The sequence below is a fragment of the Taudactylus pleione genome, unplaced genomic scaffold, assembly GCF_031769625.1.
Source record: "Taudactylus pleione unplaced genomic scaffold, aTauple2 ptg000174l, whole genome shotgun sequence".
Taxonomy (NCBI): Eukaryota; Metazoa; Chordata; class Amphibia; order Anura; family Myobatrachidae; genus Taudactylus; species Taudactylus pleione.
This window is the reverse complement of record NW_028284576.1, coordinates 1,098,820-1,125,252: the sequence shown is the minus strand read 5'-3', so window position 1 is coordinate 1,125,252 and position 26,433 is coordinate 1,098,820.

Here is a 26,433-nt window from a genome sequence, read left to right as displayed (position 1 = left end):
CCTATAACACTCTGGGCCTGATTCAGACCCGCTCGCGAGCACTGAGCGCTCGCAAGCGGGTCGATGGTGCCCTAGTTTACATGCGCACGACGGAGGGAGCTCTGTCATGTGCATGCGAGTGACCCGAATAATGACGGGGTAGCCGTCGTTATGGGTCTCGCACCAAATGGGGCGTGCTGTCGATGGTGAGTGACAGCACGCCCCCTTTGGTGGGCGTGGCTGCCAGACGGAGGCGTTCCCATGGGAATGCCTACCGTCTAGGTCTGGCCCCACTGACATCACTAGTGATGTCAGTGGGAGTGATTTTGGCTCTGATAGAGCCAAAATCACTCCAGGGCTTGCTGTCACCTGGTGATGCCAGTGGAAATGCTCAAGTGTAAAAGTAAGTGACGTTCTTTAAATAGGGTAAGGAGTGAAAAGGTATCAACAAGTGCACAATGTCCCAACGAAATCAAATGGCACATGCCTATGGATGGAAATACTGAATACAATATCTAGCCTTGAAAACAAAATACCTGAACTAAAGCTAAGAATCTGCCACAAGACCTCAACAAACCACTAAGAAAAATCACTCTGCAAGCCGGCTCTGGTATGACGTAATTAACAGGAAAAACCGAAGAACCAAGGTAAATAATGAATAATCAGATACCACGCTGGTGCCTTAAAAAGGGGACCACCCACAAAGAATAAATGAAAGATTCTGCAGGGAGGGGCAAGAGAAAATAGGCCCTAAAGCTAACCCAACAAACTCAGTGCCCACAGCAACCCACAAAACCCCCACAAAACCCCCTGGGACTTGCCGGCAGGATGTAAATTGTGGGGCATCCAAAAATTAAGTGACCCCGAATGGAAAACCGTAACCAACCAGGTAACCCCCCAGGGGTAGTGGACAATTGAACTAGCCTCCCATCAGAGGTGGTAGAGACTGAGACAGCAGAGCAAATAAAACATGCATGTGATAGACATAAGGTCATCCTTAGAAGAAGTAAGGATCAATAAGGGTTGAGGTAACAATGTGTAAAAATTTGGGCAGACTACATGGGCCAAATGGTTCTAAACTGCTGTAAAATTCTATGTTTATATGAATCTAACTTGCGAGAAAAAGGGGAGAAAAAACACTTTCGGGGGACCATTACAACCATTTGGACAGCTCATCTCAAACCAACGTGTGACTAGCCTAACCGGTGCCATGGAACTATCCCCACACCCATGCCATGTGAAACAAGACATGCTACTACTAAATGTATACTTAGGGGCATAATCAGCAATAAATATGAATCATGCTCCCCACATGCAAGCCCATCGTACCGGTGAACATACCAGGAACCAAATATAAGTAGTTAAACAAGTTTGCGCATTCCTAAGAACGTGCCTGATGATAGCAAGTAGCAAAGACAAAGATACCATTAAGTAAACTACCAAATGCTTCATTCCCTCATCACCTGGTGTCCCAGCAAGCACCAAACTCATGAAATTGAAACAGGAAGTGAGAAAAACCACATACACACCTATTCAAGTGTTCTGGCGCACGCTCTTGCGCAACCCCTAAAGGACAGCAGAATTGGCACAATGCACAAAGTCCGCCCCTTCTCAGGCCCTCAATCTGTGAAGCAGCTTCCCCCTGACCCTAGCACCTGACTTTCGGACAACCGTTGTGCAAATGCTCGGGGGAACTAGACAAGCGAGAGCTGAAACAGAGTCAGGTAAGAAAATCAAGCAATCCATACTCACCACCACCAGATGGCACGAGAACCGCATTGTCTACAACTTCACGCGGAAGAGCCACTGGACCGTAATCCAGGGCCATCTCGACGCGCACTGGAACAGCAGCCGTACAAACTACTGCATCATCTTGAGGAAGTCCAGCAGCCCTGTAACTAAAGGAGAAAGGTGAGAAGGAGAAGGGGGTGTGGACAGGGGGTGCAGGAGCAGGGGGTGCAGGTAGAGAGGGTACAGGGGACCAACCGGGGTGGAAGCATGTTGGATGAAATAGGAAGATGGGGTTCAAAAAATGCCCAGCGGCAGAGCTGGAAAAAGGGGCAGGGTACCAATAAGTTGTCGAAGCCGGATGATTGGCTAAGACAGAATCTGTTTAAAATCAAGATCTGCAAGATGCCATTTTGCGACTGGTTGCAAAATGGCCATTTTAGCTACAACTGAAAATAATCCTTACATTAAAATATTCAGTGATGACAAGACAGGTTTTTGTAGATTTGTCTGTAACAAATAATCAAGAATACACAAAAACACTGATATACTCAGACAGAGTGAATTTGAAAACAATTGTTAGGGATTTAAGCTATCGTGAGCCATTGTAGGCATGGTATCTGATCTGATGGGGTTAAGCTAAATAAACCATTGTATTTAAGTCTGAGGCTTAAACAAATTAGCCTTACCTGTGTGATCTCATCAAGCCTCGTTTAATCACATGTGTAAACACATTGCCTGTCATTGTTGAAAGCCCAGTAATATCAAAACCAAGTAAAGCAGATATATATATACAATCGCATGTGTATTCATTCACAATGCGTGCAAATATACACACAATTACATGAAAAGGTTACGCAGTGATAAAGGTTATTGCCCGAAGTTTTATTTATATTTGCAACACTGTGAAATGTATGTTATATAATATTTATGGTTTAGTACATAATAAGTAGATCATGTTTGGTGCCATTCTGATCCGCTGTGTATTTGCAGATCTCTGGTTCTATCGGTGGGGAAAACGCTACAAGCATCTGCAAGTTATGAACTATAGGGAATTAGATGATAGAATGTACAATGTATGAAGTGTTCAGTGCTTAGTTATGCGGCAGGAAAAAGTACACAAAGAGGTACTGGGAGGCTGAACTTCTCAAGTACAAACAGACCAATGAACTATGGCGTAACAGAAAACCAAAGAAGAAGAACCAATGTGAAGATGCCAGTTCATGCCTATTGTATTGCTTATCTTTGTTCGGGTACATAACCAGGCTCTCTGACCCTAGTTAGCTAGTCATATTTCTCGTTCCTGTGACGGAGGTTTCATGTTGATGACAGAATCTGGATTCAGAGCTCCTGCATATGTATCAATTGTACCATAGTTATTGTAACCTTTGAATGTAGTATCTAGATCATGGGCGATAACGTACTTTTTTCTTTTATGCCTAAATAAAAACTTTTTGTGCTTCAGAATCACAATCTGAGTCAGATGGTATTTATTTCTGTGTGCGACTATTTGCAATGCTAATTAGCGTCATCTAAGGTTTAGAGGTTATAGGCAGGATTCCTTAGAGGTTGTAGGCAGGATTGCATAGAGATATTAAGTAGGATATAACAGTTGGGGGCTCAGAGTGAAATCACGCTGCCACTTGTATGGTAACATACGGCATCGATCTCTCAGCAAAAGGGTGGAGGCACCATAAACAGGCAAGGACGCATGCATCTTTGAAAAACTGCTATCACTGTGTTGCTGAGAGAGAGCTACCATCACCGTGTAAGAACAAGGCGCGCTGATTAGAATCATGGACTAAGAAGGAAGAGTGTGTTTTCCTTCGGTGCTAAAACAGTGTGTTAGGGGGTAAGTCACACATTAGCATCTACACTGTCTCTGTATTGCTGCTGCATGTTTTAAAAGTCATTGTGTTTTGTAGTGTGATTACCTGTTCAAACATTTAAATTGTGCTGTCATATTTTGGGAAAAAAGTTTTATTTTTCTGTACAGAAATAGGGTAGTGATTGAAGTGTGAATTCTTGTGGGGGCTACTGTCTGTTAAGCCCGAAAAGATTGATGTTACTGTCTGTTAAACCTCAAGGTGTAAACTCGGTAGATGCCTGACGAGGCTATATAAACTACTAGGCCAGTGTGCAAAGCAGGTGCATTGTGGTTATCGGGAAACGAGGAGTTCTTCCCTGTCCGACCACCCATTAATCGTAAAAGTCCATTGATTAGGCAGGTTCCTTGGGCAGAGCGATCGGACTGCATGGTTTAGTGTAAATTGTGATTGTGAAGTGGGTGTCATGGGAGTGAAACTGCTGGCAAGGTTAGGGGTTATTGTAATTTCTAAATGCTACCAGGGGGAGTAAACTCGAAGTAGGAAGTGGTTTGGTAAAACTTGAGATGATTTACTACGGGGAAAAAGAAATAACTCATAAAGTGCTCTATTTACTACAATCCGCATTGGTAATGCAGATTGTAGTGTGATATTACCGAGTGAATTCGCATTGCAGGGATAGCAAGTAGCAAAGACAAAGATACCATTAAGTAAACTACCAAATGCCTTGCAGGGACAGAGCTTGCGATAAAGCTCTGTCCCTGCTAATCCCCTTCAGAGCCTTATCACAGTATTTTCTCAAAAAATACCGTGATTAAGTGCCCGCGCATGCGCCGACCGGGCGCCGCTGCTACCCCCCTCCGGCACTAAGCCCCGCCCCCCGGTGCTAAGCCCTGCCCCCCACGATCGCGGACCCCCCTCCCCCCCGTGACCCCCCCTTCCCCCCCCACGACCCCCCTCTCCCTTACTTACACTTACCTGCATGCTGCAGGCCTCCGGTGATGTTCTCCATTCCTCCGGTCAGGTGATCTCCCATACTGCACTGCTGCCCAATCGCCTGTTGACTATTTTTTTTTTATTTTTTTTTTACAGTAATCAGCTTGCGGTCTGTTTAGATCACACAGCTGATTACAGGGACCGACTCCCGGCTCTGCTCTCCCCGTTAGAGCAGGGCATGAGGCCAGTAACGGGGGGAGACACTGGATAACACCACCTCCAGGTGGCGTTATTATCACAGGGCTTCCCCCGATATTTTTTTCACATTTATTTTTAGTAACTATGGTCAGATCACATTTCCCATTACACTTATGGGAAATGCGATCTGCTTTACTAAAAATAAGTGACACTTAAGGGTTGGAGTAGAATTTTACGAATTCTACTCCAATTGCCCTGTAATAACTACAGGTGATACTAAAATAATGTGAAAAGGGTGTGAAAACACCCTTTTTCACATTATTATAGTAAAAATAATGTTGATAAATAGAGCCCAAAGTAAGTTGTTTCCTTTCCTCACTTTTTGGCAATACTAACGGGAAACTGGTGTATAAGCTTGGAGAAGCGAGCGGTTGAAGCTTGGAAATACAGCCGCAAGTAGGGTAAGTACAATAGGTGATTATTCTGCTCCTCGTTGTGCAAAGTCGGCTGTGAACTTTAGAAGGGTTGGCTGTGCATAGCGGGAGGGAGTGAGTGAACGTTACTTGTTTAAAATCGTTCACGGGTCAATGTTTTCCAGAAATTGCGTAACACTGTTTAAATATGGGTGCTAAGCAATCTCTAGTAATGATCGTTGAAGCGCTGCTGATGGAAGGGCCGCAGGGGTCGGCAAGGTATGTAATGTTTAAAAAGTTTGGTGCTTATGCTACGGCGTATTGTAACATATGGGTTGATATGACCAAGAAATGTAGAAAGCCTTTTCCCAAGATAGGTAGCTTTGATGCTGAAGTCTTGAACAATGTTAGGGACAGTATTTGCTTGGTGAGGTCTCAAAACAAAAGGGTAAAGTTTAATGATTGTTTGAAACTGTGGCAGCATGAGGGTAGCATATGGCAGAGCAGAGTGAATGCGTCGCAAATCAGCGCCACGTGCAATGCGCAAGGGAGCGCGTGCACGACGCAAAACAGCATTGTGCACGTGACACCCGGGAACAAGCATGCACTGCAAAGTAGCGTTGCCAAAGGTACTGTTAACACACATGCACCACCGTCACCCTATGCGGATAGTGGTGTTGGTACAATCAATCACAAAAACCATAAAAATGTAACAAACAATTTGTACCCTCTTCTTAGTAACTATAAGGAACATGATTATAATGCAGATAATGAACCTGTTGTAATATCCGCTCTCTCCCATGTTATACAAATGTTACATGCACCACCATCACATGCACAGGTAGTAGTCCCACCAGCACCAGCAATGGAGGCAGCCTCATCATTGATAATACAGGAAACATTAACACCTGCAGCTATTGAAGCTGCTAATCCCATACGTAGTAGTCAGAGGCTGAACCCTCAACCAGGTAATAAATTCACGGGTAATAGTGCATTAGGCATCCACCCCGTCCGGACAATAACTCTTCCCAATGGGAATCCGGATGCTGAGTGTATAGTGCCCACAAGGGATATCACAATGCATTGTCCATGGATGAGGGCTGAGTTACGTTCCATAATTGTAGATTTCCCAGACCCTAGGAAGGATTTAGCAAGTTGCCAAAAATTTGTAAAGGATTTTGGTAATGCTCTTGAGCCAACCAACAAGGATTGGCGTGTAGTATTACGGGCATGTCTTCCACACAATACCAATGTGAAAAAGTTTATCATGGCCTGTGTATTGGGTGGAGATGTTCCCACAACTGATGAAGGCAACCAAAATAATATAACTCATATTGTAGATTAACTGGCCATATTTTTCCCTGTAGTAGTTAATTGGAGTAAAGTTTTTACAATTGAACAGAAGGAGAGTGAGTCTGCAGCAGATTATTTTAACCGAGTGCTGCAGACTATTACCCAATATACAGGCATAATTAATATTAAAGATAATACCCATTATAGGGAAATGACTGTTACAGTGCTTATGGACGGTCTTAAAGACGCCTTTAAGAGCAGGATTCAGACCTCACTTCCTGGGTGGAGGGGAATTACTGTGGACACACTCAGGGAAGCTGCAATTGAACATGACAAAAACATCCTTAAGAAGAGAGAAATGCAGAGTGAGAAATTAATGGCCGTTAGTATTCAAGCTCTGCAAGTACCACCGCAACGCACTTACCACACAAGGCCAAAGTACACAAACACCACACAACCTCCAAACTCATACCCTCATACCCAACCTCAATCTTTTACCCAACCTCAATATTTTACCCAACCTCAGTCTTCTCATACTACTCTCCCTACACAACAACAACAACCTTTCAACCCACGTCACATGAGGAGGTGTTTCAGATGTAATCAGGAGGGCCACATAAGTAAGTTTTGTAAAGCAAATCCGGGATTCCCTAGGTACCAACAAGGGGGACACCCACACCAAACAGGACAGCCACAGCTATCACGTGCTCATAATTTGGCCGTGAATGCTGTTTTAGAAGAAGATAGTCAGCTCTAGGGGTCAGGTCATACCTGTAGTCTACAGCTAGTCAGGTTAACTGTGGATGCCAGGGAAGAGCCTGTAATGTCAGTTAATGTAGCTGGTACTAAACACTCTTTTCTTGTAGACACAGGGGCGACCAGGTCAGTGTTAACTTTTCCATTCAATATACAGGTAACAAACAAGACAGTACCAACAGTCGGAGTAATGGGAAGAGTGCAGCATTATCCTTTAACACAACCCACAGAAGTTACTATCGGTCCATTGGATACCAGGCATTCTTTTCTCCTGGCTGCAGTGGCTCCAACTAACTTATTGGGAAGAGATTTATTGTATAAGATGGGATGTGTCATTTATTGTACCCCTGATGGTATATTTATGAATGTCCCAGAGAGATTTGCACATGAGGTGAGGGATGTGTTGGACACTACCCAAAGGCTAATGTTTCACTCTACTGTTACAGATAAAAGTCCATCCTAGGTAGAACAAATGTTAGCACAGATACAGAGTTCCCTATGTACTAAAGATTGACAGGACACTGGATTAATGGCAAACGTAGCTCCCGTAATGTTAAACCTAAAAAGAGGTAGGCAAGCTTCAAAAATTCCCCAGTACCCGTTAAAACCAGAGTTAGAATTAGGGATTTATCCCATAATTGAAAGGTTATTACAGCAGGGAATTTTAGTATGTACAGCAAGTGTAGCCAACAGTCCCAGTAAAGAAGGCTGGGGGAGGGGTTACAGGCTAGTGCAAGACCTTAGAGGAATTAATAAGGCGATTGAGAGCCAATTTCCCATAGTGCCAAATCCAGCTGTCATCCTTATGCAAATTCCAACAAGTGCCACTCATTTTACTGTCATAGACCTCTGTTCTGCTTTCTTCTCTGTCCCTTTACATCCTGACTGTCAGTACCTCTTTGCTTTCACATACAAGGGGGTACAATACACATGGACACGATTGCCCCAAGGTTTCATAGACAGCCCCAGTATCTTCTCCCAGGCCTTACACGACTTTTTGCAATATTTTCAACCTGCCAATGGATCTGTTCTAATACAATATGGAGATGATTTATTCTTATGTTCTGATTCATTTATGTCATGTTTAAATTATACTAAACATTTGTTGCTTCATCTCTCACAAACAGGAGACAAGGTTGCTAAGGACAAATTACAGCCATGCCAAGCTAAGGTTAAATACTTAGGACACTGCCTAACCCAGGGCCTACGACACCTGACAAATGACAGAATCCAAGCCATACAGACCATGACCTTGCCGCAAAAAACCAAAAGCAAATTCGTACCTTTTTGGGAATGTGTGGATACTGCAGAATGTGGATCCCAGGCTTTTCTATTTTGGCATTACCATTGCAGGAATTGGTGTCATCCTCAAAACCCGATCATGTTACACACACTGAGGAAACAGAGCAGGCTTTCCTTAATCTTAAGGATAGTATGACAAACGCGCCCACCTTGGGAATACCAGATTATGAAAAACCCTTTGAATTGTATTGTACGGAAGCCGATGGTTGCACAGCAGGTGTCTTCACTCAGAAACATGGTGACGCTAGCAGGCCTGTAGCATACTACAGTGCACAAATGGACACTGTGACAAGATCACTCCCAACATGTTTAAGAAGTGTTGCTGCTACCACTCTTTGGTAAACAAGAGCAAGGACGTAGTGTTAGGGCATGATACAATTGTCTATACACCCCATGCAGTATCTGCCTTGTTGAATTCAGCCCAAACCAGACATATCTCCTCAGCTAGGTTCACTAAATGGGAACTAGCTCTAATAGCGTGTGCAGACATCACCATAAAGTGGTGTAATACGTTAAATCCAGCGACGTACTTACCATATGTGCTTGGGAATGCACAAAGGGTGGAGGGTGAGTCTCTGGTAGAAGGTGAGTTTTGCAGGGGTACTGATGAACATGATTGTATGGATTATCTGAATCAAACTTTTACAGCTAGGCCTGACATTCATGATACACCTTTAGAAAATGCAGATTTTACGTTTTACATGGACGAGAGTTGTCATAGACAAACAGACACAGGTGAATTATGTACAGGTTATGCTGTTGTAAAAGACGAGGGTGTCATAGAAGCGGAACCCCTTGGTCCTCCTCACTCAGCCCAAGTGGCAAAGTTAGTAGCACTAAGGAGAGCGTGTGAATTGGTGGCAGGAAAATCTGTCAACATCTACTCTGACTAAAAGTATGCGTTTGGGGTGGTATATTATTTTGGAGCTCTATGGCATCTGAGAAATTTTATGACAGCAGCAGGCACACAAGTAGCCCATTTAAAACACATAAAAGGACTTTTGACAGCGATCCAGATGCCAAAGGCAGTGGCCGTCATTAAATGTAAAGCTCATACATGTGAGGACGACCCAGTGTCTTTGGGTAATAACAGGGCAGACGAAGCTGCCAAATGGGCAGCAGGGTTGAAAATAAATGTACATAATGAACAAATAAAGTTTTTTCAAACAATTGATATGCAGAAATTAATTGAGATGCAAAATTTGTGTTACATTCAGGAAAAAGCAGTCTGGAGATCGAAGGGATGTGGACAGGAGTCCTCTGGACTTTGGAGAGATGGACAAGGTAAGCCAGTGGCACCCAAGGCATACTACCCAAGCTTGGCGGAGGCAGTGCATGGTCTGACTCACTTGGGAAAGCAAGATATGTGTAAGTTGGTCAGGGCGTATTGGTGTGCACCGGGCTTCTCTTCTCAAGCTGAAGAGAGAGCAATGTTCTGTTTGACATGCTTAAGGAAGAATTTTGGAAAAAAAATACTAACTGAGCCATCCCACATCCCTACGACAGATGGACATTTCCAGGTGATACAAATTGATTTCATCCAATTGCCACCCTGCAGGAATCTCAAGTATGTATTAGTTTGTACCGATGTATTATCTAATTGGGACGAGGCTTATACAGCTGCCACTAATAATGCTGTGTTCACTACTAAAAAGATTGTACAGGAATTTGTATGAAGATACGGTATCCCTAGAATAATTGAAAGTGATAGGGGTACTCATTTCACCGGTGATGTCTTCCAGAGTATGTGTAAGTTGATGGGTATTGATAGTAAGCTTCACACCCCCTATTGACCACAGGACAATGCCAAGGTGGAGAGGGTGAATGGTACTAGTAAAAATAAATTAAGTAAGATCATGGCTGAAACTGGACAGGGAAGGCCAGAAGCACTACCGTTGGTCCTACATAGCATAAGGACCACTCCTAGGCCTCATCTTAATCTGTCCCCCTTTGAAATACTGTTTGGTAGACAACCTCATTTGATTGTAAGTCCACAGGAAGATCTAAAAAGTAACAATGAGGTCACTGTAAAGTATCTTATAACAATGAGTAAACAGTTGCAGCAGCAGCAGAAATTGAAATTGTTGGCACCCGAAATGCCAGAGACAAACTGTCATGATGTCAAACCTGGAGAATTTGTTATGATCAGAAATTTTCTAGGCTCAGGTTGTCTGACTGATCGGTGGGAAGATCCGTATCAGGTGTTGTTGATGAGTACCACATCCTTGAAGGTGGCCGAGAGAAATACCTGGGTCCATTCCACTCACTGCAGGAAGGTTAACAAACCAGTGGAGATACAGGGAAGAGTCGAGGCAGATAACGAGGACCTATCAATTGCAAACCTGTTCTAGGAGAATTAAAAGGTGGCAGTGAGATATCTGAGCTGAGAAAAATTGTAGATCAGTATTGCAGCAATGGATTGTTCTGCTGTGTTCATTTTTGTATTTTATTTCAGAGTCTCCATCATCTTGGTTTGTCTGGGGATTTCCGGTTTCTGTGACGGAGGAAAGATAAAGAAGATGGGAGCTGATGTTGATGTTAATGGAGTGGAGTCGAGAGGAGGAGTGCTATGCCAATCAGGGGAGTGTCTGACCAATCTTAGTACCGTAATTGTTATGTTACTTGGGAAGGATACATCCAGAAATTATGACCCTTACACATGGTGAAATGCTTGGTATCCAATAAAAACACCTCAACCCGACATCTTCATACACATGTTGAAGTGTAAGAAACATACTAGGGTGAACCAAGGAATTGAGATGGTGGTGGTAAGTGATAGAGATATGGATACCAAGGTTAAGGAAGAACTGTATTACAACCCTGAATTAGAATGTACCCTATGATAATGTGACCTGGATTTGTGTGGTTGTGCATAAATATGTCGTTGATGTTATTTTAAGTCATCTTAGGTAATGCAGTCCCAATCCCCCTTTCCAAACATCCTTTATAGGTTAGATGAGTTCCCACATCCTGCCCATGGTCCCTTAAGGATCCGCAGATGGCGTATAAGGGTTGTTTCACCTCGAGATGCATTAATAGTTCAAATTACCAAACTGTGTCATACCATATATAACATTAAACAGTATATTCTCATGCATGGCTAAACAGATTAAACATAGGTTGTGATAGCGTTTGATTGGCTATCAAAGGGTGGACTGTCGAAACCGGATGATTGGCTAAGACAGAATCTGTTTAAAATCAATATCTGCAAGACTAGAAATGACCTGTATCCACCCCATTATGTAGTGCCATATACATATGCCACCCAGGGGCATAGGGAGGGCAGTTCCAGTGGAGCACAAGCTCCAGGCACAGAAGTGTCCAGGGGCGCCACACGCTGTGCCTGCTGGCTAGCTTGAGAGTCTAACCAGCAGCTGTCTAAGCTGACAGGCCAGGTGCCAGCATCAGAGGCACTTCTGTCTTGATCCTTGTGCGCAGGAGGCCCTGGGGGGTAAAGGGGCAGAAAACAGGACAGCAGCAGCGGCCCCTGCTGCGGCTTTGGGGTGTCGGGGGCCATTGCTTCCCCAGTGCAACTGTGAATGCTGGCCTCTGAAGTGATCAGAGGCTATGGAAGCCTCCAATAACTTCAGAGGCCAGCGTTCCCAGTGATGCAGTGTGCGGGTGATGTCATGACATCACCCACTCGCTGAGGATTCTGCAAAGCCGCACCTGCTGGATCCAGTCAGCACAGCAGCAGGAATAACAACCCAGATGAAGGCCACGATGGATCAGGTAAGTACTGGGGGGGCACTATTTTAAGGGGCCACAACTACAGGGGCACTACTTTAAGTGGCCACAACTACAGGGGAACTACTTTAATGGTCAGAACTAAAGGGGCACTACTTTAAGAGGCAGAACTACAGGGGCACTACCTTAAGGGACAGAACTACAGAGGCACTACTTTAAGGGACAGAACTACAGGGGCACTACTTTAAGGGGCAGAACTACAGGGGCACTACTTTAAGGGGCAGAACTACAGGGGCACTACTTTAAAGGACAGAACTACATGGGCACTACTTTAATGGACAGAACTACAGGGGCACTACTTTAAGAGGCACAACTACAGGGGCACTACTTTAAGGGGCACAACTACAGAAGCACTATTTTAAAGGGCAGAACTACAGGGGCACTACTGTAAGGGGAACAACTACTGGGGCACTACTTTAAGGGGCAGAACTACAGGGGCACTACTTTAAGGGGCAAAAACTACTGGGGGCACTGCATATGGGCACCTGTACAGGGGGCACTGCATATGAGCTTTACTACAGGGGGCACTGCATATGGGCACAGCTACAGGGGGAATTGCATATGGTCACTAATACAGAGGGCCCTGCATAAGGGGTACTACTGCAGGAGTGATATGGAAGGAAGCTGGAAAGCTGGGGTAGGAGGATGGAGAGACAGGGAGAAGAAGGTGGAATATATTTAGCCCTCCATGCCCCACTTTGATGCTGCCCCTAATCATTATTTTTACTTCGTTTTACTTTAATCCCATATGTACTCGCCTCCTCCCTGGAACACTTGAGGGGGCGGTCAGGCACCATAGCATGCACGTGCTTCGAGCACCCTGGCAACACGCTACACCTCTGATGCCACCACAATAGTGCCCACAATAACCCCACATAAATACACCACATGTCCCTACCCCATACAGGCCCCATACTGTAAGTGCCACATGTTTATAACCACAATAATGCCCTACATACCCATATAGAAAAACCTCATATGGACGCCATACTGTAGTGAACATAGATATGGCTCCACAATAGTACCTCACATTACTCCTACAGACAGTGATCCTGCAAAACTACAAAATCAAAATGGCAGACACACCTTGACTGATCTGCCTGCAAAAGAATGCTTCCTGCTGATTGGTGTAATCACTCTGCAGTGAGTTTCTCATCCTCACCTGTCTGATCCTGGAATCAGTTGGTCCTGTTCAGAATTGGACAGCTATGCGGTGCACTCCCTATGGCCCTTAAGCCAGTTCTGCCCATGGCTGGTAGGAAGAAAAAGACAGTCCCCTTTGATGTCATAGTGTCATAACAGGGGACCACGGCACATCATGTGACTGTGCAGAAGCATTCTATGCTCCTGCATGGCCACAGCCACCCCTCCAGAGCATGGCTGCCTCCAGCTGCCCTCTGCACAAAACCAGGACATTTGGGTGTCCCAAAATAAGTCATCGTGATGCCGGGGCACAGACCCCAATTCCGGTACATTGCAGAAAAAACGTGACGTTGAGCAACCCTTCTCTAGGAGAATTTTGAGGGCGAGAGAATGTAAACAATGGACCTGTATTAAATAGGGATGTGCGCCGACCCCGGTGTTTGGGTTTTGGATCTGTATCTCCTTCAAGGTTTTGGATCTGGATTTGGTTTTGCAAACCACCCTCAAGTGTTTTGGTTTTGGATCTAAATTAAAAAAAAAAAAATAGAAAAAGTTTTAAAAACAGTTAAAGTCATGTAATTTATGCAATCCAAAACCCGAAATTCAGATTTAAAATCCAAATTCCGAACCACAAAAAGATCAGTACCGCGACCCGGATTTACCCGGATCTCCTCCGGAGATCAGAACTGCAACTCGGATAAACCCGGATTCACGAAATTCTGATTTCTGGAGAACCGCACCGCGCATCTCTAGTAATAAATGGTGATTTCTGCAAACTGACTCACTAACATCATTATAGACTCCAGGTAAACTATCACAACAAGAATATTTTATACAGTACATTTCACTTTATAATATTTACAATAGACAAATTAAATTTTACAATTACTGTTAAGAGTGTGGACTGCTTTCATTGGGGCTATTGTAAAATAATATATATAGATTTTCAAGGTGTTGCAGTCAGGTTTAGGTGATAAAGCTAAAATGACGCTGATGAGGGCTCTTAGGCCGCAGGCACCAAAATATGAACCAAACACTACCGACGGGCTTATTAATATTCAAAACTCATAAAAAGCATCATCTATCAGCGCGCTTCAAAATAAATAAATAAACTTGTAAATTCAGACTATTCTCAGTATAAATGACTGCTAGATGCAACTTTCATCTTCAATACCTGAACCTACCCTGTAAAATTATTTCCATTCCTAATATGTTTCCTATTATGTCAAAATAAGTGATACTGCTGCAATGACGAGATAAGGTGAGAAATTACACTTTTGCGGCAGCGGAAGACTGAAGCTGAATGTTCTCCGTTCTGTAAATTGATTGAAAGTACTACTGAACATTGAGTACCTCATTTGCTGGACTTCAGGCACCCCAGCAGGGGTTGCCATTATTTGAGTCTTTGAAGTATTCTGGAGGGAAACGGCTTGTGTATTTGCATTGAAAACTGTTTAGGACGAGCAGTGAAGGATAAAAAGAGAGAAAAAAGCAGAGATTTAGAAGGATGAAACGACTGAACAGCTCCCGAATTACTTCCTGGGTATCATACAGCTGAAATGTAATCATTTTAGAGTCATATTTACTGTTGTTAATTCAGTTCCTAATTTAATTTCCAGCTATTTTATTCTTCAGGGTTAGGCACAGTTAAAATGATCACAGCAAACTGTATTCCGTATATGATGAATTCCTAAGACACCGAGTCATTAGCTCTCCCCAGAGACAGGTACCATATGACTTTCTGTACTCTGGGAATTTCAAAGAAACCTGTGGGACTCCGAACAATCAAACTGGTGCATTTTATAAGGGTCATAGGAGTCGAGAACACAGCATCACCCAGAATGTGCCAGATATTACAGTTGCGCTCGACACCGGTGACATTGCAGACACAGAGGATTGTGATTCCTTCCACCTGACTGAGGTAACAGGTAGCAGAAAATATACTTATACAGTAAGGTTTATTGATGCAAGTTTATTTATCAGCAGACACATAATTTATCAAAAGCAGACAGATTTTTTGTGTGTGTGTGTCCTATAATACGGCAGAGTAGTCTCTCGATTTTATTGTCCACCTTTTGAAATGCACACTAACATCAACATACGGTGGCAGTGGCGGCCATTTTGTGGCCATGAGAAAACAGCTTGTTAAGCCTCTAGGAACTATTGGCAGCATTGAGGCCCCGTTATTGTATAATATGCATGATACATTTTTGTTTTATGCCTTTCTATTTCCCTATGATCAGTACGTAAATTTTTTGTTCAATGAAATATTCCCATCTCCAATAGATTATATTCTTATATGAGCAAGTGATCAAACTCTTACATTGGCAGTGCAGCACTGTTAGTCGATCTCACAAGGGTTCTGCCTAAAATCGAAATCTACCATCCAAAAACTGGGTACGTTGGATGTCAGCAGGAGAGTCGGATTGGGTACGGAATGCCAGCGCTCGGGATCCCGGCGGTCAGAATGCCAATGCTGGCATCCTGACAGGGTTAGGATACCGACACCTGTAGGTCAGTATCCTAACCCTGCCACTATCCCTAATCCTGCCCCCACTGCCTAAATCTAACCTCCCCCTAGTGCCTAAAATTAACCCCCTTAGTGCCTACCCCAACCCTTCCTTTATTGCCTAACCCTAACCCTCCTCCTAGTACTTACCAATTGGATGGCAGCGGTCGAGATGCCAGTGCTGGGATTTTGACAGGTATAGGGATTCCGGCACCAGCATCTTAAGTGCAGGCAAAATCCTGGCATCCTAAGTGCCAGCATCCAGTCTGTCGGTATTATGACCGCATCCTGAAGAGTCATTCACTAGCCACAATCTGTTTATAGCAGCTTGTGATTGGTTCCTCTGCTCATCACAACTCTCACCAGTCCTCTTACAGTGCCAGAGGAGGCCCGAAAAATACTGCTGCAAAGCAAAACCTTGTAAGGCAGTGGAGCCTTGGGAATATCCATCTGTACTTTACTAAGGGGTCTATTTACTAAGCAGTGTTAGGAGACAGCGTGAAAAGTGATACGAAAGTGATAAGGTGCCAGCCAGTCAGCTCCCAACTGTCATCTCACAGGCTGTGTTTGAAAAATGACAGTTGGGAGCTGATTAACCGGCACCTTAACACTTTCTTATCACTTTTCACTCTGTCTCTAACACTGCTTAGTAAATAGACCCCTAAGTCATGTAGAGGTTTCAAGAAGGCAGCTCAATACATTAGCAAAAAAAAAATGGTTTACTAAGGCATGCAAATCATCACAGACAAATAAGAAGATCGCTACAATCTATCTCGACAATGTTAATCAGTTAATACAGATGAAATACTCGAATGTTTACATAAGCTTGGAGGATATAAGCACCCAGTGTTTTTATTTGGAGCAGTACTAGTTAAAGCTGTTTTCTTTGCTGATAATTTATAATTGGCGGTAGTGAGTTGTCAGTCATTAACTGTAGCTTATTAACTGCTCCATTGAGGCGGGGTTTATTAGTGTTATATTAGGACTGGGGAGGAGTCAGCTTGCTCTTTGCAGTTTGTGATCCCGGGCTATTAAGTACCCTGTGTCTTTATTGATTAACAGTTTGCTGTCTATCTTTCAAATTCATATTTTCTCTGGATTTGCCTTTATATTTGTCCTCACAACCTTGCCTCCTGTCCTTTCTTGCTCTCATAATGCCACGTCCCCGCCACAATGCGCCCCCCTCCCCGCCGCCTTGCCAAAGCAGATAGACCATTAGCGGTCGCCGCTGCTTCCCCCGTGGCCCGGGGAGTTCACCTGTCTTCAGTGCACACCGGTCCCTGTCCCTCGTCAGCCACCACAGCTGTAGACAGCCTCCCTCCTTCCCCGCCGGCTTCTTCCCCATCTAGCATCCAAGCCTGGCTGGCTAGGAACTCAGCGGGTGTATCTGGTACTCCCCACCCACCAAACTCTCCGGCGTTCAGCGGGAAAGCACTGCCCCTGCAATTTTTCACCCTTATGGCAGCAGGTGCAGTTCGTATCCAGGCCACCAGCCAGTGAGCCAAACCCCCCTTCTGCAGGCTCCGCCCCTGCCTTTGCCACCTACTCCAGCACAGGCATCACCAGCCCAGCCACTTTCACCCCCCCACCACAGACCATACTACCCGGGCCAGTTAATGTCAGTGTACCTGCAGTTTCTGAGCCTAATACAGTTGTTTGAAGTTTGCAGGCCTCTTTGGTTCAGCTGTTGGCATCTGTGACAACTTCCACAACCGTTGTCATGGAAGATCAGATGTCGTCGTGTCAAAGCGCGGTGGGCGCACTGCACATTGAGGGACAAGCTTCTACTTCAGCGGACATGCCCGCGATCCCGGGAGCATCTGGATCAGGTGAGAAGAGCTGGGCAGCACTTTTAATTACTCCGCTATCTCATTCTGATGACTCTTGTGATTCTTCTAGTTCAGGGGAAAAGCCGCGCAAGCTCATGAAGTGTTTTGTACAACAATTGAAGGGTAGAAGCAAAAGTTCTAAAAGAGCGGGTAGTGTAGCAGCCAGTTCGGTTCCGGATGCTTCGGGGGATGTGGTCCACTGCTCCAACATGGCAATTTTGGGGGGTTTAGGTCCAAGGTTAGGGAACGAATAAGAAAAGGTCGGTATGTCGACATGTTCACAACCACCCATGACACTAAAACGGCGTTAGATTCTGAGAAGACTGGGGGAACGGCAGCTGAAGAAACTAGGAGGAGTGTTCAGAATTGGCATTCAGGAATGTATGCGTTTGTAGCATGCTACACTGAGTCACACCCAGCTGAATGTTTGAATGTTTTAAAGTACTTACATTTAGTGCAAGGCATTTATGTTTCTGCTAGGCTTAATGTTTGGAGGCAGTACAATGAGCTTTTTAGAAAAAAGCAGGATGGATAGAAAGTTTTTAATTTTGGGTTTAAGGACGTTGAGGAGTGGCTGTAAGTCACGCAGCAGGCTCAGCCAAATGCAGAGCCTGCTGCTGGGCGTAAACAACCTTTTTTGGCCCGACCAGAATTTAATACAGCGGGAAAAGGAAAGTGCCATGCGTTTAATAATGCACAGTGTAACAGAGGGGCAAGCTACCGCTACCGGCACATCTGTATGATTTGTGGGGGATGTCACCCAGGGAAGGACAGCAGTCGTCCTGGGGATCACGCAGCTGGAAAAGGGAGAGCAGCGATCTGGTTCTAAGTAAAGCCGGGTCTCCAAGTAATGTTGCGGTATTAGAGCATTGGTTGAGGTGTTATCCTCTTAGGGAGGAAGAACCTTTCTATTACAGGGTTTCAAAGAGGGTTTTAGGTTGCCATTGGTTCATTCGGTTTTAGATTTAGCTAATAGGAATTTAAAATTTGGTAGGGATTTTCCAGAGGTTGTGGCTGGAAAAATAGATGTGGAGCTGAAATTGGGCCATATGTGTGGTCCTTTTACCTCACCTCCAGTAAAAGATCTTTGCATTTCACCGCTAGGTGTGGTGCCAAAGAAGGAGCAAGGGAAAATCTGGTTGATACAACACCTGTCTTACCAGGAAGGTTGGTCGGTAAATGACGCAGAGGATTGTAATGTCACCTACCAGTCATTTGAGGAGGCCCTTAGTATCGTGCAGGGTTTTGGGAAAGGGGCTTTGTTAGCAAAAATAGATATTGAGTCTGCTTTCAGGTTTCTTCCATTACATCTCAGGGTCATTTAGATACATGGGCTTTAAGGTAGGCAGTTCATATTACATAGACAAGTGTCTACCTATGGGCTGTTCTATTTCTTGTTCCTTTTTTGAGTGTTTTAGCTCCATTTTAGAGTCTAGTATTCAAGCAGGTACTAGACAGTCAGGTGTTCTTTTAATAGGGCCGGACGATTCTGAGATTTGTAGTGAGCTGCTATTTTTGGTTGAAACATTTCTCTCGGTAATGAGAGTTCCCATTGCACAGAAAAAGACGGAGGGGCCGGTCACCAAATTGTCTTATCTGGGTATTGAAATTGACACTGATTTGGGTCTGTGTAGACTACCCTTTGAGAAGGTGCAGAAGCTTAGCGAGTTATTGTTAAGTTTTGTTTCAGCTACAAAAATCTTTTTGAAACAGCTGCAGTCATTGCTAGGTTTGCTCAATTTCGCTTGTCATGTCATTCCCATGGGTAAGGTTTTTTGTTGCAGAAGGGAATGAGCCTCCTTGGGCATAAACAAGGCTTACCAGAAAATTCACCTTTCTGTGGCTTAATAAAATATGTTTAAAAAAATATTTGTAATATATTATTAACAAGCACTTTGGGATTTCATGTGAGATCACTGTTTTGGACACAATTAGGAGTTGCAATATGTGAAGAGACAAACTGGATTATCTCTAAAGAGACTTTTTCATAAAGAGACACTATTAAATATAGGAGTCCCCCGATATTGAAACTTTGGCATATGAAGATCTAACACATTTAAATAATTATATGTTGCTCTTTTTGTGAGCTGTGTATGTGAATACATAGTTTACATTAAATGATATGTTAATATCAGGAATTTCTCTATTATTGTTTTTTTGAAACATATTCTCTTAATGTCATTCCCCGCTGACGCGTTCTGTTTCCCAAATTTCTAGTTAATATAGAAGCAAGAGTCTTAGAGAATTCTTAAAGTACTTGCTCAAGTTGGATGTCTCTACTTGTATCATCTGTGACAAGCACACATCTACTGTATTTACAGTATTTAGATCACCATTTATCAATGAACATAAATACCAGCAGCATATTATGTGTAGTATCGCAGTGTTAAAAATTAATAAGCCACTGGTATTCACCATTACTTACCTCACCAGTGAGGAAACCATAAAGAGGCTGGCATTTTTACCTTAAAACTACTGTCAGTATTTTGGGGGCAAAATAGAGTGAGGAGTGAAAATCATGCAGGGAAATTGAAGCTGTACGTTCTGTTGCAAGGGTTGTGAATTAGGAACAGGACATCGTTTCATGTTTGCAAAAAAAATTAAACCGAAAAGAGGTCTTCAATCTGTCTTTGACTTTGATGGAAAAGTCAGAGAAATTGCTAAACAGCAGATCAACAGCTGCAACGTCAGAAGATGGTGATAGCGTACACAGTATGTACAGTATAACACAAAGAATGGAGATAAAGAAATTGTCTCAAGGTACTGGTTATTGTGGGCAAATTCTGCCTACAGAGACAGGTCCACCCAATCAGCTCAACTAGCGTAAACATATAGGTTTTTGATTTATTTATTTTTTAAATCACTTTTGAAAAAATTGATGTTAAATTTCCCCCATCGCAGACACACTTTAGAGCATCTGGAAACACCTTCCTCATGCTAACCTACCTTTATGGGTAGTTAAATTTTCCTGATTTTTACCTTTATTTTGGAGATAATATAGTCTGGCGGTAACACGTGAAGCTTCTACCTGTACTTGAGCCTTTTGAAGACAAGCCTTTTGTGTTGGACTTACATGATTTATTATGCTTATTAACATAATTTGTTTGGAGAAAATTATGATCATCTTGAACACTAACGCTGGGCATACACGCTGCAATTATCTGTCAGATATCTGTCCAATCTGGCTGGTTGGAATAAAAATCTGATAATGCATGGGAGCAAAAAGTGCCACCTTGACAAAGACATTGGAGAAGCATTGAAACGCGTAGGTGATCTCCCCAAAACTACTCCTCACTGACCGGACACCTGCTGTATTGTCTGGACGCCAATTGCTGCAAAGTTTACAATCCAAGCTAACAGAATTCTCCTCCTCCTTTTTTTCTGTCTGAATAAGAGCCCTTGACAGAGCAGACATTTACTGTCGGGCTAAGCCTCTAAGGAAAGATCCAGGCTCCCCTCACTATGGTTAGAGCCGTTTTACTGTGATTCCATGCTTCAAGACAATTACTTCCATTATCCGCTGATTAAGTGCAACTACCGTGGTGTCAAAGATCCAAGTTAATAAGGGAGAACACCGCCTGGAACTGTGTGCATTCTGTTGCTGTCAGAAAAAGCTGCTATATGGAGATCCAAGCTCCCCACACAGTTGGTAGAGCTACTACATTGTGACCTCCGTGTACCTGGCCATACACTCCCAATGCCGGCTCCCTGAGTTTAATACCAAGATTCTGAAGCCCACAATCACTAGGAGAAATAGCCACATAAAACTCCCTATATCTTGGTGGCCAGTATAAATCGAGCTTTAAACTTTTTAAATAAAAGGTATATAATAACATATACAATAAAATAACTAGAGTGTTGTCTGCTGGAAATCAGGTGTGCCGGTCACTACGCTGTAGTTAGAGTAATAATAAAATGTGTTATATTGTATACACTTAGCAACATATGTGTTTTTAAAAAAAATTATGTGACTGATCATTTGCTATTTTATTATACTTTTTTGTAAATAAATAATTCATTTTAGATATGAACCCAAGAATTAATTGAATCTGTCAATTGTATTTACCTATTGATTAATAAGCTGCCTTTTTATATATATTAAAATCTGTATAATTCAGATAAACTCTAGACACAGGCTTAGGATTAAAGAGAAGTACCTTAGCCAGGCCAATAAAGGTCAAACCCACCAAAGACCTCTTGACAAATGTAATTATTTATTTATTAACAGTTTCTTATATAGCGCAGCACATTCCGTTGCGCTTTACAATTTGAACATTAATAGAACAAAACTGGGTAATAACAGACAGATATATAAGTAGGAAAGCCCTGCTCGCAAGCTTACAATCTATATGATATAAAGCTAGAATTTGTTTTGACAGGTTGTAGTCAGTCTTTTTTTTAAGTTCTTCAATATGTACCATTGTGTTGGGCAATCTCCTTTCCCCTATTTATACAATTATTACCCTCCACAGACTTCAACAGGACAGGGGGCTAAAGCAAAAGGTCCAACAAGCAAGTAACCCCACTACCTTAGCCCTGGCATTTTTATTCTATAATAACATCACTTTCCCAGGTCTCCTTTGGAGTTTTTCCAGTGGTAGGTCCAGGAATGGATACCTTCACCATGACAATGCCCAGTCTAGAAGATTTCTAAGAGCCTTAGCCAAGGGCATGGCAACATCCATGGCCCATAACTGAGATGACATTGCCCAGGAAATTTGTGGATGGATAAAAGATCACTTCCACAGGTAATTAAGATTTTTGGGTAAATCAAGGCAAGCGATTGAGGTTTCCACCTTGCTAATTTTTTGTGAGAATAATACTGAATGGTTGCACCATTAGTGAGCGTTTGTCACCATTATTCAATTTCAATTAGATCCAGGTTACTCAATTGGACCTACAAAAACTCAGATGCTATATAGTGGTTGTGTGGAGTGCTTTATTTAGAGGATAATGTTATTCGGTTAATATTTGCACTTTTCCTTTAGATGTTAGCATGCATTTTTACTGTTTAGTCATTCCTGTGCTACCTAATTCCTAATACACAATCAGGTTTGGCCAAGTTATGACTCATGCACAACTGGGGCCAAGCAGCCGAAATTGGAACTATATTGTTTTCCCATTTTTTAGGATATTTTTTCATTTGAATATAACAATGAAACCTAGGTAGGCTCATCAATAATTGAGATCAGATAGCAAGCTCTAATTCAGATAGTATTATATCTACATGCATGGGATCAACTTAGTTTGAAAAGTGTGTGATATCTATAACTTAAAACTAAAATTAGATGTTTATCATTCCAATAAAAAATTACGAGAAGCCAAACATTTTCTGATTGTACCAAGTAGTGCAAACCATGTACAAACACAACAAATAAATTAGTTTCAAAAGATTTTCAGTTGTAAACTTAATTAGCCATTAAGAATTCCAAAACAATTAAACAAATTGGTAAAATTAAGTGCCAATATTTTAAAACAATTTAAGTGTTTCATTTAGACATAAAATGTTATTGCTTCATTACGGTAACCGTCTTTCAAATTTTTAATGAGACAATAAACATCTGATTTTGATTTTAAATGATTTCCATTAGACATTTGTCAGACTACCTAAACTTATCTCGCAAGTGGAGATCAATATCATGTAGTTCACTAGAATAGTGCATTTTATTTAGGTGTTTTTTAAACGTACATCCTCCTACTCAGAGTACGGTTAAAAATAGAAGTAACACAATTGCATTAACAACATATAATGCAAAGAGAATTAAATATATGGATTTAATACACGTTAAGTTTATTGCAGTTTCAAGCTGTATATACTTTATTTACTTTCTTCTATATGATACAACATATGGGTTTTGAAAATAAAATAAAAAAAAATAAAAAAACATTTCACCATTTAGGATGAATCTTGAGATATTACAATAAAAACAATTGTATTACATTTTGTCCACCACGTTCATTCACTCCATTAATAATGATTTATGGTAATTTGATACTTTCATATTCAAGATTATTTAAGATTTTGATTCATTACCGATATGAAATCTAGTTGAGAGAATTTAAAATGATGTTATAACAAGTGTTTTTTCTTATGAAAGTCAGTTGTTACAAGTGAGAATTTTTCTTGCAAAAACATAAGAAAATTACACTGAGCACAACAACAGCTGTCAACAAAATCAGTGCTTCAAGCACATATTTTTGCCACATTCAAAATTAGCAACATTTGCCAAATATGCATGCTAATTGATATCTTAATAAATAATTACATTTTGAAACATTTTTACCTTAAAGCATTCTTTGTTTATTAAAATACTTTGACATGTACCTTATTCTTTGATTCACCTCAGACTGACGCGTTTTACTGTATCTGTAGATAAGTGGCCCAGTGGTGACTATATCTCGATTTGTTTTTATATATAATATACTTACATACCTTCTTAGATGGCTCTTTTGTAAACTGAACATGTGTAACTTGGATTGTCATAGCCAATTCCACATTAAATAATACCGTATATTGGGCCTGACTCGGAAATGGCACAGTTCACATTGCTGCTGCGTCTTTTGGATGCAGTAGTGATGTGAAAATAAGCTATTGCAACATGAGGAAAAAAGACGCCTCCTGGAGGCAGCGCAGATCATCATAAGACACAACTTCGGATCATCGACAAAACCATCGACCATCTGAGTGACCCTGAGGTTACTCAGATTGTCCCTCACAGCTCCATAGTTGGGGTTAGGAAGTCTGCACTGGTAGACGCAGAGCTGGACCTCAACATCGGGGTGACATGCCCCTGTTTTCTGGAAAGAGACCAGCAATGCCCCCACCCTGTCAATCAGGCTGTGGCTCAGGGGTACTGCGTGGAACGATGCAGGACCCATTCTGCACATGTGCAGAATGAGTCTTGCTCATTCACCCCTTCTGGTTAAAATCTAAAAGCTGCAGAATGAATTTGGACACACAGAAAGGCAATTTTCAATTGGCATTCCTGGGTGGTAACAGGGGGGGGGTGGATAACCAGATGCGGGCACGTCGTTGCGAGTGACTGCAGCTTCTGAACACAGTTGCACTGATTTTGTTGGCCATGTTCAGATGTGTCTCCATAGGACTGGTGCAATGTTTGATTGTTTGACCTATGGTGCATCTTGATGCTCAAAATGGCAGATGAGCACCGCAGCTGGTGGGCATCTCTGTACCACTCCAGTTGGCTATGGCATTAGCATAAAGATGTCATCATGCTGTAGAAATAAGATATAGCCATGGCTGCATTAGCGACCACCTCTGATCAGGTTCTTACGTTTTCTGAAGAGTCCATAGATCTCTATGCTCCCTATATTTCCATATATTCTTGTGTCTGGGTCTTCCCATCCAACTATTGGCTCAGGATTCGTGAATCAAAGTCAATTTCACTCAGTTTCAAAAACAAAAAAGAAAAATAAATAAATAATCACCCTTCTTGCCCTCTCAACCCCAGTGCTGGTCCTGATTTCCCTTAGGCAGTGTACTATAAAGCAAAGCAAACTAAAATAAGTGAACTTATTTTACTTCTAATGGGATTGGTTCAGTGCACTAAACTGTCCCTATGCATTTTGCATTTAGAGAAACAAATATATAAATAATGAATAAAATTTCAGAACCCCCCTTACCAAAAAGAATATGTAATCTTTAGAAGTGTTTGACCACATGTTGAGAAGTTCTGGTCCTTCCCCTGGCCTTCAGGATTCAGGGCAATTAACAAGTTTGGAACAGTGGCCCCTAAATGCCTGCCCATTATCCAAAAGGGAAAAAGAGCTGCACAAAAATAATTTGAAAATATACTTTCATTGAAAAACACCTGTATACAAAAACAAGTCCAATAAACTTGATTTTAGCTGTTTTAACACTTTTTTGAAAAAAAAATCCAGATTGAAAACCAAAACACTTGAGGGTGGTTTTGGAAAAACCAAAACAAGATGATTAATTGGAACCAAAGCCAAAACCAAAATATACGTCTAAGAGATGTGAATGGACCCCCATGTTTTAGTTTTTGTTCTAATTCATCATCATGGTTTGGTTTTGGATTTTCACCAATATTGGCCAAAGGCTGCAGTGAGCTAGCTGGTTGGCTAAACTAAGCTACAGAGTTGTGGCACCAACACATGGCAGTTCAATTACAAAAGAAGAATATGTCACATCTAGTGTTTGTAAATACTAAATCTAGATTTGTAGCACTGTTCCATCTAAAATGATTTAAAATGTATAGTTATTGTAATTTTTAATGAAGTAACCTGCAAATTGTGAACACATTGATAATTATTTAGACCATCCAGTTGTTAATCCTGAGAGTCCCTTAAAATTGGCCATGTTGACCCTTTGCATTTACCTTTTAACCTAAGTTGTATTGGAATTATTGGGAACTTTAATTGTCTACATTATTTCTATAACAGTTATCGTTATAGGTGATTAAATTATTGCAATGTTTGGATTCTACACTTTTTTATGCAGTCCCTGAGAGAAAGATGCTGTTGTGTTTGTTTTTATTTGTTTTTTCATCCTTCCCTCCCTTTTTTATTTCTTAAATGTATTTTTGTTTGTGCTCGGGTGCCTTTGTTTTTGAACCCTCTTTATCTTCTATATAAAATTCATTGGTCTGGTTGTTTGTATGTCCTGTTATGCATTTGGATACCCTTGTAACATTTGGATCCTGGCCAGGTTTTAGGGGTGTTAGGGTCCCGCTCGGACTTCCCCTTGATGTATGCTGGCAAAAGATTTTTTCCAAATCCATCCAGTAGAAGGC